Source organism: Talpa occidentalis, unplaced genomic scaffold (assembly GCF_014898055.3).
Source record: "Talpa occidentalis isolate TD23 unplaced genomic scaffold, MPIMG_talOcc4v2.1 talOcc4.7, whole genome shotgun sequence".
NCBI classification, from domain to species: Eukaryota; Metazoa; Chordata; class Mammalia; order Eulipotyphla; family Talpidae; genus Talpa; species Talpa occidentalis.
The window spans coordinates 32,992,537-33,016,648 of NW_023605083.1; the positions used below are offsets into that span (position 1 = coordinate 32,992,537).

General features: G+C 37.4%; 1 long non-coding RNA gene across 1 annotated transcript in view; it reads right to left on the bottom strand.

Moving 5' to 3' along the window:
* LOC119232763 (uncharacterized) overlaps nucleotides 1-17,694 on the bottom strand; it is a 411,864-nt gene extending 394,170 nt beyond the window's left edge. The window contains exon 1 of the long non-coding RNA XR_005122197.2: nucleotides 17,641-17,694. This is a non-coding gene — a long non-coding RNA (uncharacterized LOC119232763). The remainder of the gene's footprint in view (nucleotides 1-17,640) is intronic.
* Between the last annotated feature and the right edge of the window lie 6,418 nt (nucleotides 17,695-24,112).

A 24,112-nucleotide genomic window follows, 5' to 3' on the forward strand; every position in this document is an offset into this window, starting at 1 on the left:
TTGAAACTGTCCTCTACACTGTGAACAAGGAGATATTGAAGAAAGAGACGAATCACTCCAAATTGGTAGATGGCAGTTTTAATAAGCAAGGGAACTTATACAGGAGGCTTGCCTTGGGTGACTGTAAGGTAAATAGATCTCTGCACCTCCCCTTCAGGGTCTTAGGGTTTAGATAGAATCTTCAGCAGGGTTCTATCACAGACAGTCCAGATGAATTCAACAATAGATTACTCTCTCAGTCTGTATGCCCTTGAAATAATACCTAGTGCAGGAATGGTGGTGGGGTATACATCCCAACGACAGGGGCAAGGGTGAGGAGCTGCTGATTGCCCAGGTACAGCTGACAGGTCAACGGGTGGTTACATCCCATCGGTGACCTCCTCAACAGAACTCAGGAGATGAAGCTTGTTGTCTGGGAAGGTCATGACAGCCAATGTTTTCTGGGCAGTGAACCAGAGAAGAGAAAACTACATAGAGAAAGAACTCTAGAGGTCTGCAAAACATCCCCCTCAAGTCTTCTTGTAAATGAAGAAACAACTTGAAGCCATGAAAAAAGTTATCTAAAGGTATCAGAGGAAGCAATCCAGGGCTTCTCACAGGACTAGAAATAATTCTTTTTCTCATGTGTCAAGTGTAAATTTTCATAATTTATGGGCATTTGGGTAACATAATCAGGTGAGTGGTGCCTCAGTAGAGCAGAAAACAACCCTACTCTTAATATTCTGGTCTCACCATATCCAAAAGGAGAAAACCACTTTCAAGTTACTGAACTGTGTACCATAGTAAATATTAATAATATTTATAGGAACACAAAAACATCCAGTACCCAATACGTACAATTCATCGTATGTGGCAGCCAATAAAAATAATTAAGCACATAAAGAAGCAGGAACATATGACTCATAGTAAGTAGAAAATAGCAATTGGAGACATAATCTGTGAGGGAAGAAATAAAGCAAGATCCTTGCAGAGCATCTAATATTACCATTAGAGAGAAAATATGGTATAAGTACTTGAGTAAATATCTAGATTCGCAAGCCATTTCCTCCATTTTTTCCATTTCCACCATTTTACCAGGTAAATCTGACTCAAAAGTTATTTTTCATAATCGCTGATTTCTCTCATTTACTTGTGCTCATAAGGCTTAGGATCTTCTAAGGATGGAAAGAATTGAGATGTGTTTATAGAGAGATCTGCATAAATAAAGGCAGGCTTATATTTTCTATTCTGGATGGCCACTCATCAACACCTCCATGACCCATTTTACAAATTCAAGAATACAAAATCTGACAACTTTGACCACTATAAGAGAAGAGACTGATATTTTTAAAGAACCGCTAGAGCCTAATTTGTATTTGCCTCCAAGCTTGACCCATCTTTCCTGTATTTTGGACTCTTTTTTTTCTTTGCTAGCAGTTTTCATAAAATGATTCAAAGAGGATGGATTTTTCATCAATTTAGTGACATATCACATTACCATAACATGTCATAAATTTTGTGCATTTCTCAATATCTTGTCATGATAAACCCAAATTTAGCAATATTTATCAGACTGTGACTATACATATCAAGATACTTAATGTTTGTGCCAATAACCGAAATTTATCATATCATGAATTTAATGGACCTACTGCCATTGCTACTTTCAGATTGTTTCAGCAGGGAATAAACTTTTTAAGTCAATAAATCACTTTTTTGTATTTAAAATAAACTCCAACTGTTCTCCCTTAGGTTGTTTTCATGGCCAAAAATATTATTTCTCACCTCTAGCACTTTGTTCTTTGGAAAAGGAATATTCTGTGGATTTTGCTCACTGATTCATAATTGAGTCTCTGAAATGGTCCTAAGTGTGATAACACAACTATTAATCTCATTAGTCCAAAAATAAAGACACAATGACAAAAATTATATGCTTTGGCTAAACGAAAAATGCCACATGAAGTGCCTACTATAGTGGCTACTCTTGGGCGGGGGTTTGAGGGGGTGCACAACAACCCAAGAATTTGGTCAAAGGAAATCTTGCTTTTGAAAGTTCAACTGTCAAAGTCGTTTCAGTCACAGGCAGGACCAACAGAATAGAAGGAGATGCAACCTTGTGGTGAATGAAAAAGATTAGTATTCAAAGAGCAGATCAGGGAAGGTATGAGTAAACCACAAGCAGGAGGAATTATGTGGAAGTTCCTACATGCACCCATAATTATAGCATCAGTGAGACAACACAAGGGAACAAATCCAAGTGCTAGACAAAGCTGTCTTTTGTGAACTGCCCATGACTTTGAAGATCCACACAGAAAACAGAGTCAAAAAAGAGGACAGCAATCATTTCTTCTGTATGATCTTGATAAGTACCATGAGCAAGAGTAGTCTTGGTCTAAAAACCTCTATGTTATATAACATCTAATTAGCAAATCCATAAAGTAGTTGAGGACAATAAAAAAGCAATTAAAAACAAATATAGATTTCAGCAGAGGCAGGGTGAAAACACAGACACACAAATACACACTCACATAAGCACACACACACCACCCTCACAAAACTGGAAAGACAGTCCTCAAGTTGAAGACCCATTAGCTACCAAAATTGTAATTTCACATAGCGTTTTCCAAATTTTAGTGTGGAGGTAGGGTAGCCAGAGTCAGAAGAGTTATTTTGAAAGATGTGCGTGTCGATATACTAATATCTCAGGAAATGGTAACTTGAAGGCTCTAATTGAAGACTAATTGAATCTAGTTAGGTAAGGAAAAAAGTAAAAATAGGAAACAAAAGTTTATTTCTCACATATTATTGCCTGTTTCTTTCACTAGACTATGAACTCTACAGAATAGACACTGTATTGCTAACCATTGAATATAGTGTCTAGTGGAATGCTGATGTGCAGTAATTTTCAGAGTATGTATTAATAAAATATGGTATAAGTACTTTGGTCTTTAACATAAAGAGTTAGGCTCAACATGCTTAAACACTGATACTGCACAGGCAGGAACCCATTAGAAATAGCATTACGTTGAGAACTAGCTCTCAGGGAGCTAGTGGCTCCTTGCTGGTTCATGCATTAACTTTGTGGTTTCTGAATTATGAAGAGGGTGGCAGGACAGGGATGAGACTCTGACCATCAGGTTATTTGTCAAGCGTTACTTTAGCAATGTGTATGACGGTACTGGCATAAAAGAACTGAATACCACTTAGTTCCCCTCTTCTAGGCATAAAAGAAGCCAGATCCAATACTATTCAGCAATCAAAAAAGATACACTCATGCAATTTGCAGCAACACGGATGGAGCTAGAAGGAATTATGCTCAGTGAAAAAAGTCAGAAGGAAAACAAAAAATATTGGAATATAGGGGAAGCAAATAAGACATCAGTGTGCAAAATAATAGCATTACAAAACACAATAAAACAAAACAAAAACAGACAATTATAAACCAGAAACATTCTGCAGAGGGAGGAGGAGGGAGAGGGATCAGAGGGAGGAGCACAAGGGACTGAGGTGATGGTGCACGGGTGCATTGGTCAAGGAAACTCTACGGGGACTACACCTGGGGAGGGGGAGGTGAAAGCAAACATTGTTTAAAAATGAACAAAGATGTAAAAAATATATAAATAAAAATATATATTAAAATAAAATAAAGAAGACAGATCTATGGCTATTGTGCTCCCAATCTTACTCTCCAATATCATACAATTTCAGAGAGTCACTAAATTCTTGCCACTTTGTGCAAATGACCACCCAGTCCTAGAGAGAGCATTCAGAGAAAAACAACCCTCTCTTTAGCCTACTAACCATAGTCACCCTGGAAACATCGGGTAGGGACAAGAGTTTCCATTTAACCTTTCCTGCTTCATTCATTTTGTACTAAACAGAAATACAACAAGATGATTGAAAGGAAACTCAGAAAATTGAAATGTTTACTCTTACTTTAATCCTTCCCTTCTATAATTATATCTAGACAGATAAATTAGATTGGAATATGTTCTATATCTTCAACCTGCACATTTAAACCAGTGTCACTTTAATTCTCACTTGTGAATCTGTATGAATAAGATTATGAAATTACGAATGAGGAAAAAACACTTAACATAAAGAAAAGGCTCATTGTTGACACCAATCACAATACCAGGATAGAGTGGCTTGTTTAATTGTTATCAGAAAAAGCAGATTATCTTTAATAGCTTTCTATATTTGATGCTTTATAATACACAATAAAACTCTTTTTTTTTTCCCTGTGCGTTTTAATTTTTTAATAAAAGTCCTCTGATATTAAGATTTTGGAAAGAACAATAGCTGAAAAATTTAGCTTTACTTGCTGTTCTATAATTAATTAGTCTATATGTCCCTAACTTGCTTTTTCATTCCTCATATAACCCATTATTCTTTGTTTTAAATGTCTCTTCCATCTGAATGTATTCCCTATTAATCATTTGTTTTTAATTATGGTAAAACTAACATAACATAAAACTCACCATTTTAACCATTTAAAAGTGTACAATTCAGTGACATTCAGTGCAATCACAATGCAGTGTAACCATCGCCATAATCTAATTTCAAAACATTTGTATCACCTCCCAAATAAATTTTATATTAATTAAGCAGTCAGCTCCCATTTCTGTCCCCCCTCTCCCAGACCCTGGCAATCTGCTCTCTGCCTCTATGTATTTGTCTATTATTAACATTTTATCTGAATCCCTTCCCTTATCATAATGTATAAAAATTACATCCATATTTCTCTGCCTTTTTGTGACTAGATAATATCCCATTGTATATAATATACCACTTTTTGTTTATCATCAGTGGCTGGACATTTATGCCGTTACCACTTTGGTTATATTATGAATAATGCTACTGTGAACATTCACATAGAATTTGCTGTTAGAACACCTGTTTTTAGTTCTCTTGTGTATATCGTAGCAGTGGAGTTGCTGGGTCACAAGGTAATTCTAAGTTTAACTATTTTATTCAGTAGATGTACCATGTCCCATTCCCAATGTAATGCACAGTGGTTCCAGTTTCTCAACATCCTTGTCAACATGAGTTATTTTCCTTTTTTTAAATTTATTATAGCTATCCTAGGTATTGTGGTAGCGCACTGTTTTTGATTTACATTTCCCAGTTGACTAGTGGTATTAACCATCTTTTCATGTGCTGATTGTCCATTAGCATATTATCAGTGGAGAAAAGTCTATTTGAGTGCTTTGCTAGATTTTTTTTTGAGTTATTTGCTATTTTATTTTTGCATTGCACCTTTCAATCACTTTGAACCAAAATGCTTGATATTTTGATATTGGCTTTTCAAACCACTGATAAAGTTGCAAAATGAACCACACAAAATAAACAAAGTAAAGCCTAGACTACCTGCCACACCATTGTAAACACACACACACACACACATACACATACACATTCACTTTGGGTTTAATTTTTAAATTTTAATTTTGCTAGAAAAACATAAGAGAGAGATAAGTTATTTCTAAGGAAAATGAATTGTTTTCAAATTAAGAGAAAGGAAATAACTTATTTATGCATACACTTACTCAACAAATATTTATTGACTACTAGGATGATTAAATCATTTATAGTAAACCTCTGATTCTTCATACATTCCATCTCACAGGAAGATGCATTATAAAGTGTTTATATATGGAAAACGATTCAAATATGAGAAAAAATAATTGTGGGCAACACTTATTTCACTGCAGTTAATGTTAAGAAGTAAATGAAATTCCCAAACAACCTAGCAATAGATGAGCTGTGTTTCATCTTCCTTAGCAAAAGGTACTATTTAAACAGGAATAGTGTCCCCTATGCCATTAAATACCATCCATACCAAAGACATACAATGTCTTTGAATTGATGATATTAATAAAGAGGCATCAAGAGCATATTGTTTGTTTGGATTGCCAAGGACAACTCCAGGAGTTTGTGCAAACCTGGAATAGCAGAGAGATTCTGAATTCAGGTGAAAAACAGTGATTCCAAATAGTTATTTTTGAATGACAGTCTTGGAAGAAATCTGTGAATCAAATAAGTGAAAACTATATATTTTGAATCTTAATGCCTAAGTTTGTAAAAAACTGAGACATTCAACTACTGAAGTGTATAAGTGTTTGGGACTTGATAAATGAGAGGCAGAATATAAACAAAATTAGTAGTATATAGAGGTATTTTAGATCAGAAGCTTTAAAATTAGACAGACCTGGATTTGAGAACCAGTGTCACTTATTAAATTGTTGATTTCAGCTTTAACTCATCTTCTGACTCAGCTGTGTGATGCTGGGACTGAGATGCTATGAACCACATTTCTGCTTTGTTCTCTGTTCCCTGTTAAACTTTGCCAACAGGGAACACTAGAGGAAGCCTGGACATCTGGAGGAGAAAGAAAAAATATGTCTGTTCCCTTTTGGTTTCCTGTTACTGTCAGCATCATCCAACCAACATTTTTGAACTTCAAAGCATCAGTTGTTCCAGTAGCAAAAGTTGAATTCACTTGAACCCTGCTTGCAGTTTTTTGACAATTGTAGACCAGTCTTATCAAATTCTCTCAAACACAGGGATCAGCTGTCTGCCACCCTCTTTTCAAAAATTGGTTCCCAGTCTCATCACCACTGGGAACCAAACTTCCCAGTTTTAATAATTACAATATTTCCCTAAGTTCCCAGCCCAAGAGCTGGTAACTACAACTCCCTTTTGTGATATTAGTGCTCTGTGTTTGCCTTTTCAACTCTTCAATAACTTTTAAATAACCATTAATGTTAAATGCTCTCTACTAAAATAACCAGAATGTCTTTCTATCTCCTGACTAGACCCTGACTGATATAGTTCCCCAGCTAGTTGCCTGCTGGTCCTATGTCTCTCCAGTAGAATGAGGCATTCTTAGATGAATTGCCAGGAAACTGCTTTTCATCACTGGGAAGCGGGCAGCACACAGTGTCAAGAAATCGGATCTTATGCATTCTTCCAATCCTTTTGTGAATCAGAGTGACTAAAATCTCCAGAAAAACCATCCTCTGAAATAGGCAAATCAAAAAAAGACCTAAAGTATATTAGAGTCATCCTGGGGCTGAGGTGGCATCAGAGACTGACTACAAACAGATACAAGGGATATTTGAGGATTGATGGGTATGTCCCAACAATAGATTGTGATGAAAGTTCTATAAATTTACTAAAAATTCCTGGATTACACTTAAAATGGGTGAATTTTATTGCATAAATCATATCTCATAAGTGTTTCTTTTTTAATCAATCTCTGAAAAGTAACAAAGGATTCTTGTGATTAGGGCTTATCATGAAATGGGAAAGTCATTCAGGATTCTCACTCTTGAATCACCTCAATTTTAGATCTGGTATTATCTCCATATGAGATACTTCATACAGTCATAGAGATATTCTGAGGATTGAAAGAAACTGTTGATTTCCAACATCATTTATAGCCAGTTTTTAGAACTCTGGGTTTCTTAGAAAGTCTAGCTATCTGTCATCAATTACCAGTAGATGCATGCTAATGGAACAGGACTTCATTCTCTGGTATCTGAGCTTAACTCTAAGATATCCCAAAGTCAAAGATATAGCAGGGAGGTTAGGAACATGAACACTTACTATTTAATATTGAGTCCAGCATCACATACTTTACCTTACATCATAATTCAAACTCGTTTTATTATATAACTTATGTACAGAAAAAAAAACCTGAAGAATATAATAGCAAAATAGCTTTTCCTAAGAAGACATTTTCAGTAAGCAGGATTGACTGCAAAACCAACTTTTCTCACATGATACTGTATTTCCTTTAAAACCTTGGTGTTTCTTTCAGTGAGGCATTTCTGAGTGTCAAGAGAGAGTCCCATAAGATTATGTCTTTCGATGAACAAGGATATCAATTAAATCAACTTATACAGCATAAGGTGTAAGATTGTATAAATTTATGGAGATAGAAATCTTGAAGAAGCTCTCAAAAGGGTAGGCAACCTACTTTGTATTTTACATAGATAAGTAATGAAGGTAGGTATTCCCCTCACTATATATTCAGTTTCTTTATGTTCTTTTAATTCAAATACTTGGTAACACATTGTATTATGTTATCTTGTAAGTACTCTGTAGATCAGTGGTAAACTCTGAGGGGAAAAAAAAAATGTGTTTCTTTTATTCTAAAACCATGAAAGCAAAAACATTGTATACTTTGTCTTTGGTAGTTCCTGTGGCCAGGACTAGACTACATGTTTAAAGCTGGTGATCCCCTAGGGTCACCTAAGCAAAGGCTATCAACTTAAAAAATACATCTGAAGATCAAAATGAAGCTTTTCAATAGAGAAAGCCAACAGTAAGCAGAGAAAGTCTATTTTTAAAGCACACACACAATTTTTCAAAAACTATTGGGGGAAATTAGAGTTGTCTTTGTTTTGTTTTGCACTGAAATGAACTTCACCATCTTTTAAAAGAATAGAGGGGTAAATCAGCTAAGTTTAATTTAAGTTTCAAGTCTAGTTGTGAAAAAATTTTAAATAGAAATTTGAACTTAGGTTTACAGTCCTAATATTTTACAGATGATGTGAATAGTTTTTAACAATTTACTACTACAAAGTATATATCTATACTACTAATAAAGATATCCCATACTTTGATCAAAAACTGATGTTAAAATTAAATCCCTGCCCTGTGGCAACAGCATGAAGGTCAAATACACTCAGTGGTTTGGTTATTGAAAAGTCATCATGACAGATTAGCAGTGGCATACAGCACAGAAGTCCACATTCTTAACCTTGGGTGAGGAAAGTAATGGCACAACTATAGTTGTAAGGTTCAACTAAGGGTATTTTCACCAAAAATTAGCTTTTTTTAATGTCAAAAGTTACCTTAGAGTTGACTGAGGAGTGAAAGAGATAGAAAAGTGATTTTCGCTTTTCATATTATTGTATTCTGTGCTTAAACATTAATGCAAGTGCTGAAACTTTTATTTTATCATGGGCATGCTTGCTTTGTTAATGAAAGTAATTACTTTTAAAAGGGATTATTTCAAAAGGGAGAAAAAAGACTTGGGAGAAGTCACATAATTTTTTAAACGAAATTTTCCATTACAGATGGATAATGCAACCCCAGGAAACATATGTTCCCTAAGGTAAAATTTCAATTATCAATAAAAACAAAATAAGTAGCAATTCTAATGCCTAGAGGGAGAAAATACAGAGTATATGGTGTGTGGCCTCTGTGTAAGCCAGTAATAATCAAAGTATACAATGAGATCTAGACCCTGTGCCAAAACATAAATATAAATAAAAAGATTTTTACGAGAAAATCTTGCTCCAAAAAATAAAAAAAATAAAATAAATCAGATGAACTGAGTGAAGTGTGCTTAATAGCTAAATTGATTTGCATTCTGATGCAAATTGGTCACAAATAGTTGGGCAGCCAGAGACCCAACTGAGTAGCCTACATAATTAAAAAAAAAAAATGTTGGAAAGAGAAAGGCTTGGATTGTGAGTCAATCAGAGTTTAATATAGGAAATGGAAAACTCACTCAAAATATCTCAAGCAGAAATGTACGTAACCCAGAGAATTTAATGCATACAGAAATGTTGGAAGGTTAAAAGCATGAGTATAAAGTTAAGAAGGCCCCACTTAACAAAGTTGAAGAACATCCACTAGAGTTATAATCCAGAGATCAGGAAGGTATGGACACTGCCAATGCTTCTTAACACTCATGGAGCTAGTTACTAGACAGAAGAATGCTAAGTCCAGTCAAAGCAATAGCCCCTAAACCCTCATGAACTTGCTAACAAGTTGAAAATGGCCTCCACCACTCTTCTGCCTTCCAAATATACTGATGCATCCAACTGAACCAATTTACCTTGCAACCAGTATCTTAGCTACATGTTTGGCAAATATAGGCATTAACTTTTCAATACCTGAGGAATAAAAAGATGTGTAGAAGAATAGGGGAGTGAAAGTCAAATATTAATTTATTATAACTAAAACATGAAAAAGAGATGTCTCATAGGCATGAGTCTTCAAACATATGAAAGAATTTCTTGCAGAAGAATAATTAGATTTATTCTGAGTCGTGCCCACACACCTCACTAGATCTGTACTAGTTCATCTCCTTAAAAGGATATTCACTACTGGGGACCTCCCCAGTGGCACAAGAGGTTAAGACAAAGCACTGTGAAGCTATCCTCAGCCAGTGCTGCATAAGTTCAATCCCCTGCAAGGGAGGTGACCCACATGGCACAGGAGATCTCTCCTGACTCACCCACTGCTCCCCTCAGCAGTGTATTTCAGTCAATCTGCCTGTCCTGCTCCCCACACTATCTCTGTTGTGGATTTTTTTTTAAATAAAAAGGATATTCATTAGGATCCACACCTTTAGGTTTATACCACAACTGCTTTGTATGTTGTTCAGACCAAATGCTGATCCAGGGCCTGGTTACCTTATGCTCATCAAGTCAAACTGCACAAGCACACATAAAGCCTATTCATTCTCAGATCACATCTACCAACATCAGTTGTCCAAAATGAGTCACATGGACAAGTCCAAAATCAATGGAAGATATACTCCCCCCAATGGAAAGGTATTACAATATTATATAACACAGGGCATGAATGAATTATCACAGGGAAGTGAAGACTGAGGTTGATAAACTAATCAACAACAACCCCTTTCAATGCTGCAGTTTCACATTCTGTAATTCTATGACAGAGTTTTTGTGATGATAGTGTGAACTCCCTCAACTTACCAGATACCTACTCTCTTTGTTCCATCAACTCCCTAAAAGACCACAGAAAGGCATCCAAACCTAATTTTTTCTTAGCCCCTTCTATCTCCAAGCAAGAGCTATTTCACATCTGTTCAAAATTGAAACCCCAAAGTCCTCAGAGATTTTGAATTACCCCCATTCCTTCTTAAAATTTCATCCTGTCTCCTTTCCCATAATGCAATCTAGAATTTGAACTTAACTTAAAAATAAAAGTTCCCCAGGCCTCCCAGGTGGCGCAGCTGGTTGAGTGCAGTGCTGTGAGGCTGTCCGCAGTCTCTGCAGCATGGTTTGATTCCCAGCTGGCCAGGGAGATACCCACATGGTGCGGCAGACCGATCCTGCCTCGCCCGCTGCTCCCCTCAGCAGTGTATTTCAGTCTGTCTGCCTGTTCTGCTCCCTGCCCTGTCTCTGGTGAGTCCTCTTACCCTCTTGCACCTCTAGCCTGTGCCCCAGGGCTTGGATAGAAATTAATGAATCTTTTTAAAAAATCTGTATAATTAAAAAAATAATAATAAAAACAAAAATAAAAGTTCCCCAAAGCATTACTTGTCCTCTGCATAGTACCTTCTTTGTTTTACTTACATTTCTTAAAAGAGTATATTTTTTCATCATCTCTGTTTCCTCTCTTCGAAACCACTCTGCAGCACTCTGAAATCTGGCCAAAACTGCTCACACAAAGAACAACAAGGAGGTCATATTTGCCAAGTTTACTGTTGATTGTTGGAGGGTTTGGTGAGGCATGATTAATAGTGTTCCTCTTCCCTGTTTGAGTTCCACAACAAAGGAGAGACTTCCTACACCCCCAGACTAGTTAATTCAAGGATAATTTTGTGTTTTCAAGGCAGCTATACTTAACCCAGATTTCTCTCTGACTGTTCTAGAAAGAAGAGTAAGGAGATAGTTTAAATTCCATACTGCTCCAGTGATCACTTTAATCAATAGATAAACTCCAATTAAGGAAAATGACCAACAGCAATTTCCTGAGACCCAAGAAAGGAGCAAGAAAACAGTGTGAAGGATATGGGGAAACCACCCCTCATGGAGAATAAAGGATTGGAGAAGAGGTGCTACCTGCTAGGAGTTATTTACAGGTCTTTCACTGACTTGAACTCTCTAAGGTATCTATACCACTGTTCCTTGTGGGATATTTACATTTTCCTTCCTCTAGAAAGCTTTATTTTCCACTTAACTTCCAAGAAATCCCCTTCCCTGACTTTTTCTCCTAACATCTGATATGCTCTATTTTGTCTCCCTAATGGGGAAATGTAGGGATACTACTCTGTTTTCCATTCTGCAATGTCCCTTGGAAACCCCATCTGCACTTGTAACTTTCACTGTCACTCATGTGCTACAGATCCATGTAAGTGGATATTACCTGCCTACTAGGCATTTCACTTCAAGGATACCCATATACATCTCAAATGCAAAATGTCAAAATAGATTTGTCATCTTTTCCACAAAGCAGGCTTTCTCTTCTTTTGTCTCTGCTTTTGTGAGTGGCACTAACTTTTACCCAATCTTCCAAGCCAAAAATCTTAAGAAACATCCTAACTCCTCTCTCCTCTTCATCTCTGCCCTCCTATCACATTATATAGCATTCTTGACTGAAATACTTGATTGACCATAAATCTCTATGATTAATAATGGTGATGAACAGAAAAATTACAGGATGTAAGGAGGGTCAAGGAATTCAAGAGCGATGAAGTTTCATAGCAAAAATTAATCCATTAAAGGAGAAGACTAATGATTCTTGGTGTCGCCTCCCTGGTCACTAGTTATGTTTTAATATCCTCAGGGCTTGATTATCTAGAACCTGTGGGTTTTGTCTTAAGCAAATATGATTCCTTTGAGCAGCATTGCTACTATAACACATCCAGGTTCCTACTTACTCCATAAACTTATGCTATACAAATTTGTGCTTTCATCTCTATAACTACCCATTAAACATTTTTCTATCAAAGTAACAGTTACCTCAGATGTGTTCAAACCCACCTAAACATAAAGTATTCACTTTAGTCTGTCACACACTGCTTCTTCCACCTTATACACGGGGAGGAAGTCCTTTGGTTTGAAAGCTTTGCCAATGTTTGAGAAAGTAAATCACTTTCAAGTTCAGGGTGAATATTTTCAAAAGGATTTTACAAAGGGTTTAAATGACAACACAGTCTCTCTCCTCCCACTTTCAGCTCAAACCTGATTTTGAACTCTTATTTCAACACCAACCTTAGACTGTAAGAACTCAAAAGAATTTTCATTTTCAACTCAATCCCACCTACTCATTTTACAGTCAAGGAGACAGAGACCTGGAGAGAAGAAAGCATTTGTTCATTGTCTTGATGTGTTTGACATGATTGAGATTTATTTCCCTGATTGTCTCAGGATTTTGCACAGCAGGTATGTCAGTAACCCTAAAACTGTGACATCTGTCTTGTCATATTATCTGAATTCTGATTCCAGCTCAGGTGCCACTCATGATCTTCCATAAAAGGTCAACTTGCGCCTCTTTTCCTTAAACCCGAGAACTCTCTTCAAGACTCCTTCAGAGGAAGAAGCCATTGAGAGTGGACTCTAAAGAAGTTTTTCTAAGATTAGGTAAGGAGCCACTGCTGCTGAGGGCATGAAACTCCACCAAGAAAGAACTTCCAGGTGTAAATAAATTGTCAAAGGTATTGGCTCAGAGAGGCAGCTATTTATCCAAAATAAAAGAGATGACTCTGACTGTCCAAATGGGGACCAAGAGGTAGGGCACAATGTGAGGGGAAGGGTGAGTAGGTCAGTCAGGGCCCCAGAAATTTCTCTTCCCCAATATCAAAAATAAAATGGTTGGGACATCCCCCTTCCTTTTTGCAATTCCCTTACTCACACACACACACACACACACACACACACACACTCAATACAAGCAACCACTACCAGTCCTACTATCATTTTGTGATTTTGGTACATATTTATTCCTGTTAAGCTGAGGCTGGAATGAGGAAACAAAGATACAGTATAATTTCCTCCAAGTATCTTATTCTCATAGAATACACAGCATTTTGTAACCTCTTTTAAGTCCAGATTTGAATTTTTTTCACTATTTCCAGAGTTATCATTTTCACTCTGTATCACAGCTAAGTTACAAAGAATATATGTGGCAGATGAGGTTCTAATTGCCATCTACTTCCAGCAAACAAGAAAAGCATGTGTTCATTTTAAGATTTTTTTTCTTTGCTTGGTCACCCAAGAGTACAAACAAGAGGCAGATTCCAATTCAAAATAAAGAAGAATGCTAAAATGTATACTATTATACCATAAAATTTGAAATGGAATATAACTGAACATAATGCTATCCCCACCACTGGAATTATGCCAACAAGAATTGATGAAATATTTGATCAAAAATACTAGTAGTTATGTAAACCAATGGTATGTCAATTAATATAAATAAACATGTAACCAAAAATATCTTACTGAAAAGGGATTCAAGCATCTAACTAAGGTTTAGAAGAGAAGGTCTGTAAGCCACTTCCTAAGGTTGGAGTTCCTTTGGAAGCCTTAGGTATGCTTGATCAAACTTGCAACTTGGGCGATGTAAGTTCCTCAGACTAAGAATACAAAGATCAGGTTCTGACTAATGACTAAAGTCTATCTCTTCACTGACGTCTCAAATCTGCTTCACCTCTGTTGGTGGTGAAAATTTCCAATCCCTGGAGAGTCCAGTTGTGGAAATGTGCTAAATATAGTTACCACATTAATCAAAAAATAGATTATAAATGAAAATAAAGGAAGTACAGCACCAGCCTTCATGAAAGGTAGAGAGGTAGATTTCAAGGAGATACCAGTTCTACAAATCAAAACATCAAGAAAGCTATGTCCTTACTTTAGTCAAAATTTATCCTTCAGGATAATCTGTCTGGAAGTTGAGCAACAACAAGAGTTTTTTCTGGGGCCTCCCCTGGTGGAGCAGCAGTTGAGCACTGGGCTGCGAAGGTGCCCGCAGCCTCTGCAGCGCCGGTTCAATCCCCTGCTGCCGGGCAATGGCCCCATGTGGCGTGCAGACCTCTCCTGCCACCCACTGCTCCCCTCAGCAGTGTATTTCTTCAGTCTGCCTGTTCTGCTCCCCACTCAGGCTCTGGTGAATTCTCTCACCCTCCTGCACTTCTGACTGTACCCAGTGCTTGTATAAATAAATAAATAAATCTTTTAAAAAAAAAGGATTTTTTCTATCTTCTCCATATACATAATTACTAAAGCAGTGCAAACTTATATTGGTGTCTGGCTGCATAAAAATTGACTACTGAGGATGTTCTTTTTGCAAAGAATATTCTAAAGGCAAAATGGCCTGAAGAAGTTGCAGAAAGTCATTATTTCTTTCTGAGAATTAAGCACAACTGTAGTTAAGGAAAACAATTGTCATTGAACTCAGCAGCAGCCAATGGAAAGAACTCATTTGCATATGTGACTTGACTAGTTAATAATATTGCAGGGAGTCATAGATCCTAGACTATGTGAATGACAGCAAGGATGTCTTCTTTTACTTCTGTTTCCTTTCTTATCAAAACCCAATAGTAGTGTCACTACTGCTGCTTTTTAGGAGAAACACCATGTTATTTGAAAAGTGTCCTTCCCTCTACACAGCTTCCACTCACAGGTTGGAAATCAGGAAGACAAAATTGATTCATAGCCAAGTGGTAGAAGAAAATCCATTATCCGAGAAAAGAAACCATTTAATATAACAAGGACAAAATTATCAGTGTGGGCCAGAACAAGATGTATGCATTTGTGAGCAGTGGTGTATAAAGGCTAAAGGCAGTATTTTACAGTTGACATTGTTTAGAATTGCTGATGCATGGGGATGATAAAAAAAAACAAATCAATTTTTAGTCAGCTCTATTACCATTGTTCAGTTGTATGCAGATAATGCATTCCTTCATTGCTACACTAATGCAGAACCTACCCTACTCCCACCTATGGTAAAGAACAGTTTGTGAGTTTTCTTTAGACATTCTCCCTCAAAATCTTTCCCTAGCATACCTCCTTTTCGAGAAATATCCTGGTTGCTCGTATTTACGGCATCTTACTTACTAATCAGGATAATAAATAAGATGATTTCCAAACAGAAAAACCCAAAGGTAAGTTATGGGGATTTTTCTAAATGATGAGAGATAATTAGAGGAACTTAAAAGGCGTAAGTGATTCCAAAATAAGCATCGGGGAAGACTACTCCCCTTCTACTACCACCACCATGGAAGTAAGGATAGATACAAGATCCAAGAGTCAAAAATCTCTTGAGCTGACCTTCAGGAAGGGATAGGAAATAGAAGTGAGATAGGTTTTTGGCAATAATAGTTCAGAAACCATTAAACTTTAACAAGACTGGACTAAGAGTGAACCATCTGGCATTGTCTGATCAATGAAACTGAAGATGGATTATTTTGGATACAAAACAGTAACAGTTAAAAGACTTTATCTGTACCCTTTAATCTGGAAAGTTCAATATGCTTTAAAACTCTTAAAACACAATAATCCTTCTAAATTCCCTGAAAGGCATTTCTAACATTTCCAAATAGGCAAAATGAAGTAGAGCTTAATTAACCTACTTGAGGTCACATAGCAAGTGTGCAATGCAGCAGTAAATAACGAACAGGCTTCACAAATCCATTTTACTACCCCCTTCACTGAATCTTTTCCTTTTCTTCCCCTCTTGACATCATTTTTCAAAGTCTGATAATTCTAGTCTGCATATGGTGAAATATCACATGGCTCCATGCTTTAACATTCCAAAAAAAAATAGTGATTTTATGACTATTTGAATATACATTCTCTCATCTCTCTCTCTCCCTCTCACATTCCCTCTCTCTACCCCCCTATCTTTATTTTTGTTTCAAGAACTGGAAAATCATCTCCTTTTTATAAGGCAGGAGTCTAATTGGAGTTGTTGAATTTCTACTTATCTCCATGCTTATGGTCAAACTAGACTACACCCTACCCAGTCTAGGACATAGTGGTGGAGATGTTTCTTCTCTCAGGTGCTCATGGGCTTGCCTTCAAGGGAACAGACATGCTCTGTAGGCATTTTCCTCATGCTTAACTACTGATAGTGACCTTATCATAGTCTCCACTCTGTTTATATTCCCTTGTTTCCATGAGGAAAGAAATTACTTTTCTCTTTCCCTGCCTTCTACCCCCTCTCACTTGTATCTCTCTACAATTGCCAGAGAAGCATTATATGTCAGAAAAGTACATTATAACAAAGAGGAGAAAGAGGAATTCTAAACTCTCAATGTGACAGAAATGGAATATGTTATTGTGTCATCTGGAAGCAAAAGTCCACATTCCTGTACCTATGTGCCTTTTGTTTATTCCTCCAGCTTTACCCAATGTCAATCCTTCCATCAAAACTGTACCAAAATTATTTGTGTTTCTCAAGAAGCACATGTTATTTTTCATCTCAGTCTCTTTATTCACATGGGCATTTTACCTGCCTTGAATGCCTTTACTTACCTCATGTGCCTATGAAGTCCTACTCATTCCCCATCACCCAACTAAAGGGTCTCCTCTGGGCAAGCTTCCTAAAACCATCTCCCAAATTACTCATCATCAGTTCTTTCTCTATGTAGTCTATTGTTCACTTATCACTTTACTGAAATTTTATATACATTTTCCTCACTACGTCATTCACGCCCAATGGTATTTTTGTCTTGTTTTTTCAATACCCAGAATCTACTGTTACAGGGCAACCTCAATATAAAACAGTTTGCCTGACTGTGGATCCTCACCCACGCACTTAAAGGGGACTTAAACTGCAGGCACACACAAAAGGTTAACAAAAGGCTTATTTACAAGGGAAAGGAAAATATAGAAATGAACAACTCAGGGAGAAAAAGAGGGAGATAAATTCTTAAATGTGTCCTACCTGTTCCGCCGACCTGGAATCCCAAATGACCCTCCAGGACCAAACCTGCCTGGCCAAGAGCACAAGCCAAGTGAGAGCGACCCCACTGACATGGCTGGTTATAATCACAGAGAAAATGGCTGCTTAACTCTGCCCTTAGGCCCTCACAACCTCCCTTTGGGGATCATGGGATTTGTTGTTCCCAGTGTCTTGATGGAGAGGGGGTGGCATCCACAAAGCCTGCATGGAGTTTGCCCAGGACATCATTTCCCCCTAACACTACCTCTGCACCTACTTAAATAGCAGGTTTTAACAAAATGTGGGTAAATGGATGAGTGTGTCTGTGTTCCCTTTGGAGCCAAATGCAATTTTAAACTTGCTTTATTACTTCCTGAGAAGACCTTAGAAGGCTTGCAACTTTGTATCATCATTACTGAAAGCATGGAGACTCTCTGATTCCATGCAGAGAAAATTAAAATAACAAAGGCAAGATCTTATCCACTAGGAAATGTGTATAGTGCTGACATTCTGATATTTATCTTGCTCACTCCTAATTTCTTCAGATCCCTCATATCAAAGAAGTTAAGATCTTCCTTTGCCTTACCGTTGAATAAATTAAGTATCTGTTAAGAGACATCAGAAGATTTTACATAAAGTAGGTTTTAAAAGTTTGAAAATTCTTACTGGAATGATTTTGGAGCTGGGTCTTCGACTGTGACAAGACAATATGCCACTGACCTTTAAATTCAATAAAAAAAAAAATCTATAGTCCAGAATCTTAGTTCTTCCCATAGTGATGGGGTGAGTGTTCTGTGACTCTTGCCAAATGTTCCATCTCTAACGTCTAAGATAAGTAGAAATTAAATGGGTTTTCCCATTTTAACCATTTAAATTATTATTGCACAGTAAGAAATAATCTTTTTTGTTATCTCTGACCCATACTTAACCACTTATAACAGAAATTTTTGTAATCAACTCACTTATCATGGATCAGAGAAGGGTTAAAAGATTTAGAAGAGATAAAAATAATTTTACTTCTGGGATTTACTTCTGTGGGTGAGTCATAGGTTTGCCATATTAAGTTCAGTTCTCCTAGTTTCTGGAATAGAGGAATGCATACCAACTATGAAGCAAGATGACAAAATGGTATCATCTGAGAAGTGAACTTCCTAGTGACACATGGCCACACAGTTTCTTCTTTCTCAAGGGCTTAGACAAATAGTCAAGAGCTTCTCAATATCTGACAATTAAAAAACACTTTGTCCCTGAAACCGTCTGGAGTATGGTCAATGTGGCTGCCAGGAAACATAGCCAAAGTAGTTTAAATGCCTGAAAAAGTATTTTGATAAAAGATATCAAATCCTTTCTGGAATAGCATAGATTTTATTTAAAAAAATAAGAAATTTTGATCAGTGAGTTCATTAACCCAATATCCATGTAGCCAAACAACACGGGCTTTTTAAGAATACTGAGGTCTGAGCATGCAGTCAATAAAATAGTGCAATCTCATTTCAAAGAGATATGAAAAGCAGCACAAGAATGGAATACAGGGGGCATCCCTGGTGGTCTAGGGGTTAAGTTTCAGCGCTATCATGCTATCACTGCTCTGGCCTGGGTTTGATACCTAGCCAGGAAGCTAACCCACATATGGCACAACAGACGCCTCCTGTCTCGCCCGCTGCTCCCCTCAGCAGTGTATTTCAGTAGATCTGCCTGTTCTGCAAACCCACTCTATCTCTTGTCATCACTCTCACCCACCTGCACCTCTGCCCATTTCTTCAAAAAAAAAATAAATATTATTTTTTTAAAAAAGAGTGGAGCACAAAGATTAATTGACAGTTTCTATTCTAGGATGGAAACCCATCCTAGAATATTAAAGTCCTTGGTTAGGTATTTGACTCTCTAAGAAAGGTTGTTTATGCCAATGTGTAAGATAATATAGGGCTTTGAAATCACAAAGAGATAAAGAACAAATAAGATTTTTTTTAAGGGCCTCCCTTGGTGGTGCAGCAGTTGAGCGCTGGACTGTGAAGCTGCCCACAGCCTCTGCAGTGCCAGTTCTATCCCTGGCTGCCAGCGAGGGTCCCACATGGCATGACAGACCTCTCTTGCCTCTCCCGCTGCTCCCCTCAGCAGTGTATTTCATCAGTCTTCCTGCTCTCTTCCCTGCTCTGGCTCTGGTGAATTCTCTCACCCTCCCGTGCTTCTGACTGTACCCAGTGCTTGTATAAATAAATAAATAAATCATTTAAAAAAAATTTTTTTTTAAAGAACGTCAATAAAACAACTAAAGATACAACAGAGAAACCACGTTTTAAAATTAAATATAAATATATAGGGACTCTAATGAACCTTCATATACTACTAGAGACCCACGAACTAAAGATTTTACCAGATTCTAATAAGCCTCAGCCAATATTTAAAAAAGAGTCATGCCTACAGTTAGGTCTAAATAAACAACTTTAAAAATCTGGTTATATTTCATCCTTTGTGTTAGTCTAGTTCTATTCAATTAATCCCTTTTGTTTAGGGTTCCACATTATACTTAGCTATGAGAGTAAAAACATTTCTTTAAGAAAAGGAATAGTTAGCATCAATAAGTGAGATGAGGTTCTTTCAAAACAGTTATACTAGTAAATTTCTTCTGTCTGACTGAAACCAGGATTCCTCAACTATACCACTTTTGAAATTAGACTGGATAATATTTGTTTTTTTCAGGTTGCCTTGTGCATTGTAGGATATTTAGCAGTATCTCTGGGCAGTGGCACAAATGTATATACACAAACTCACATATATATACACACACACACAAATTTGTATCAACCAAAAATGTCTTGGTGGTGGAAGAGAGAACAGGTGTAAGACTAAATCTAAATCTAATATGAATATTGCTTCGCATATAATGGTGATAATTGCTACTCCATGTGGCAGTCATGGAGCATTTCAAGTATAAATTCTTGGGCTTTTAAATCTTTTAAGATAAAATTTCTAAAGAATCTTTAGTGTTGGCAAACATCCTTACCTACTGTTATGCAGACAACTAATTAAAGTCAAAATTAAACTGTCAATATTGAACCAAAATTCCCAAATTTCTCTATGAAGAAGTTGAAGTATGTGTGGGTAAAGAGAAAGAAGAGTATGACTTTTTTTTTGTTTCTGTAGCCTTTTTTTTTTTAAATAAGTGGGTGCATTGGGAAAAAAAACATTTCTGTTCACTATTGACAGCACATTATATCTACCCTTGTCACTGACAAATGTTTCCTTCATTGTTGAAAGTAATTCTAACTAAAAAAGGAAGAGATGTTAGTGTGCTGACTAAGGGGCACCCCAGCACCCCTAAACTCACATGTACTAAATGGGCTCCACCGTGCAAAGATAAAGCTCTTAGTGTGAAAAACTTTAATACAATAGTGTGCATAGAGAGGGAATAAAAGATAATAGTTTCCCAATAAGGGCCTCCCTGGTGGCGCAAGGAGTTAAGCACAGCACTATAAAGCTGTCTGCAACCTCTGCAGCACAAGTTCGATCCCCGGCCGGCCAGGGAGATACCCACATGGCAAGGCAGACCTCTCCTGTCTCACCCGTTGCTCCCCTCAGCAGTGTGTTTCAGTCAGTCTGCCTGTTCTGTTCCCCGCTCTGTCTCTGGTGAATCCTCTAATGCCCTGCATCTCTGGGCTGTACCCCAGCTCTTGTATGCATAAATAAATAACTCTTTTAAATAAATAGTTTCCAGGGCCTCCCCAGTGGCGTAGCAGTTGAGCGCTGGGTTGTGAAGCTGCCCGCAGCCTCTGCAGTGCCGGTTCGATCCCCGGCTTCTCCCTGGCCAACTGGCGAGGGTCCCACATGGTGCGCAGACCTCTCCTGCCACCCGCTGCTCCCCTCAGCAGTGTACTTCGGTCCTTCTGCCTGCTCTGCTCCCCGCTGTGGCTCTGGTGAACACTCTCACTCTCCCACACTTCTGACTGTATCCAGTACTTGTATAAATAAATAAATAAATCTTTTTAAATAAATAAATAGTTTCCAAATAAAACACCCATAGTTACCCATACCCTTGTGGGTAATTGCCTAGCCAAACAGAGGGGACACTGAGGCCTGAGAGATTGCCACAAGTCTAAGGCACTTCTGGCATGGAGCCATAGGAAAGGGTCAGAAGAGGCCCATCAAGTCTGGGACAAATGGAACAAAATCAAAGCACATATCCAGGTGAAGGCTGTCATTGACAGCCTCCCTGCGAGTCTCACACCTACCCACGTCTCTTCCAAGTGTCTCCACATGTCTCCACAAGTCCCTGGTGCAATTCCAAAGCTGAGAAGCAAGTGGACCTTTCTTCCTCACATGTCTCTGCTCCATATGTCTCCTCCAAGTCTCTTCTCAGAAGTTTCCTCTGGCTTCCGCTCCCTGCTTAGCTCCACCCTCCATTAATTGGGGCAGGGAAGTTGGAAACTTCCCCTTTCAGAGATTACTCTCTAACAACCCTCTCTGTAACAGAGATGGGCCTGCACTCTTGCTAGCATTTGAAACTATGTAGAGTTGGATATAATCACTTATTGATTCATACAAGCTCTCTGAATTACTTTCCAGAGCAGTTTGAATAGCGAGAAAAAAAGGAAAAATACCGAAGGCACTATCCTAATGGCAGAGTTATTTGTAATGATCAATTATCAATCATACAGTTTTGATGAAAACTGGCTTGCAAAGACAGATTCCTGCAAGAAGACAGAATGCCAGGAGTTACCTTTTGACATTCAGAAAAAACTTAAAATATGGTGACAGTTTCCTGAATGGTCAATTCTGTGAAAAAAGTTGCTATTACACTCCCTCCAAGGCTTCTCTGATTCTTTTTTGAGTTTTGAAGGACATCTGAGGCTAAATGATTCCCAAGGTGATCTCAGCATCCCCATCCTGAGACATATGTGGACTCACATTTGAGGCTGTTTGTGTTTTAGATGACATGAGCCAATAACACTGTTTTATGAATTTTGTAGCCTGGAACCTTTAAGGTCCTCCTTTAACTTGAATGCACTGTTCACATGACCTCTGATACATCCACACATCATGCATTGACCAAGTAATAAAATCTGAACTCCCCAATCTGAGGTTGAAGATACACCCGAGTCTTTGGAAATGACATTTGTAACTGATTTCTTTGACATCCTACTGCTTTCTTTCCCAAAAGCCTTTTGACCTACCTTGCTCCTCTTATACTTTTTGCCTCATAAGACCCTTGGGGGGAATCTTGACCATGCTCCAGTTTTAGAATCCAACATTTTTACTGACCACTTTATGAACAAGTCTTTACCTTTCTTTTGTGAAAAATAAAAACTGAGGAACCTGATGTCAATGATAAAATAAACAGAGGTATGTGATCTAGACTAATTCAAAAATTCTATATAATAACCCATCCTATTTTTGCTATTCTTTATGGCAGAATATATTTTCCAAACTTAGCACAAGTATCTCCCCTCCCACTTACACTGCTAACACATTGCCACTTGCCCCATGAAGGCATTAAGTCTATGTCGCCTCCTCTTGAACATGGCCAGGCTTTTATAACTACCTTCACCAATAGAAAATAATGAAACACTTGATTTGCATTTCTTCCATGTTCTCATAAGATATTCTTGGAAACCAAATCACCACACGATGAAGAAACCCAAATAGTCCGTGGAAAGGCTCATGTGGAGAGGAATTAAAGACTCAGGTGTGTTGCACTTGCTGGGCTCCCAGATAAAAATCAACAACTGACCAGATAAGTGATTATCATCCTAGAAGTAGACCCTCCACTCCTTGAGTGAACCCACTCAACTGACTCTATGTAGAGACAAGCCTGGGGAGATGTCATTTGAGCTCTACCCAAATTGCAGACTTGATCAAAATAAATGATTTGTTGCTAAAAATCACTAAACTTTGGGGTTATTTTACAGCAAGAGATAACTGATACACACTTTCTTATTTCATGAATTTGCAAGTCTTTTAAAGTATACTGAATTCTAGGAATTTCTCCAGATAAAATCCTTGGACATGCACCAAGGTAAATATTTTTAAATGGTGTTTGTTACAAGGATGTTTATATTAAAAAAATATTTAAGAATCTAAATATCCTCAAATTGGGTTTAAATAACAAATGGCACATTTGTGCAACTGTGCATCTGGTGCTGTTGTGCAATACTAGGTAATATTTCAAAAGATAACATTGAAGGATATTGAGGTGGAATTTTTTTCAAATGAACAATACCACAATTTTTAAAATAGGATGCATACATCAGGCCTGGTACATAATAGATACCCAATATAGGTCTCTTCCCTAACACTTACTTTCCTACAATAAAGTTTACTTTCAGATTTTCCTCTTTAGTAAATCAATACTCTAAGACATGTTTATGCTGAGTTCATTGGGGATGTATCACAGTCCAGAAATTATGTGTATAATGAATATCAGTTTATTTTCCTTAGAGTAATTTCAGACTCCAGATACACATCCTATCAGAGTAAA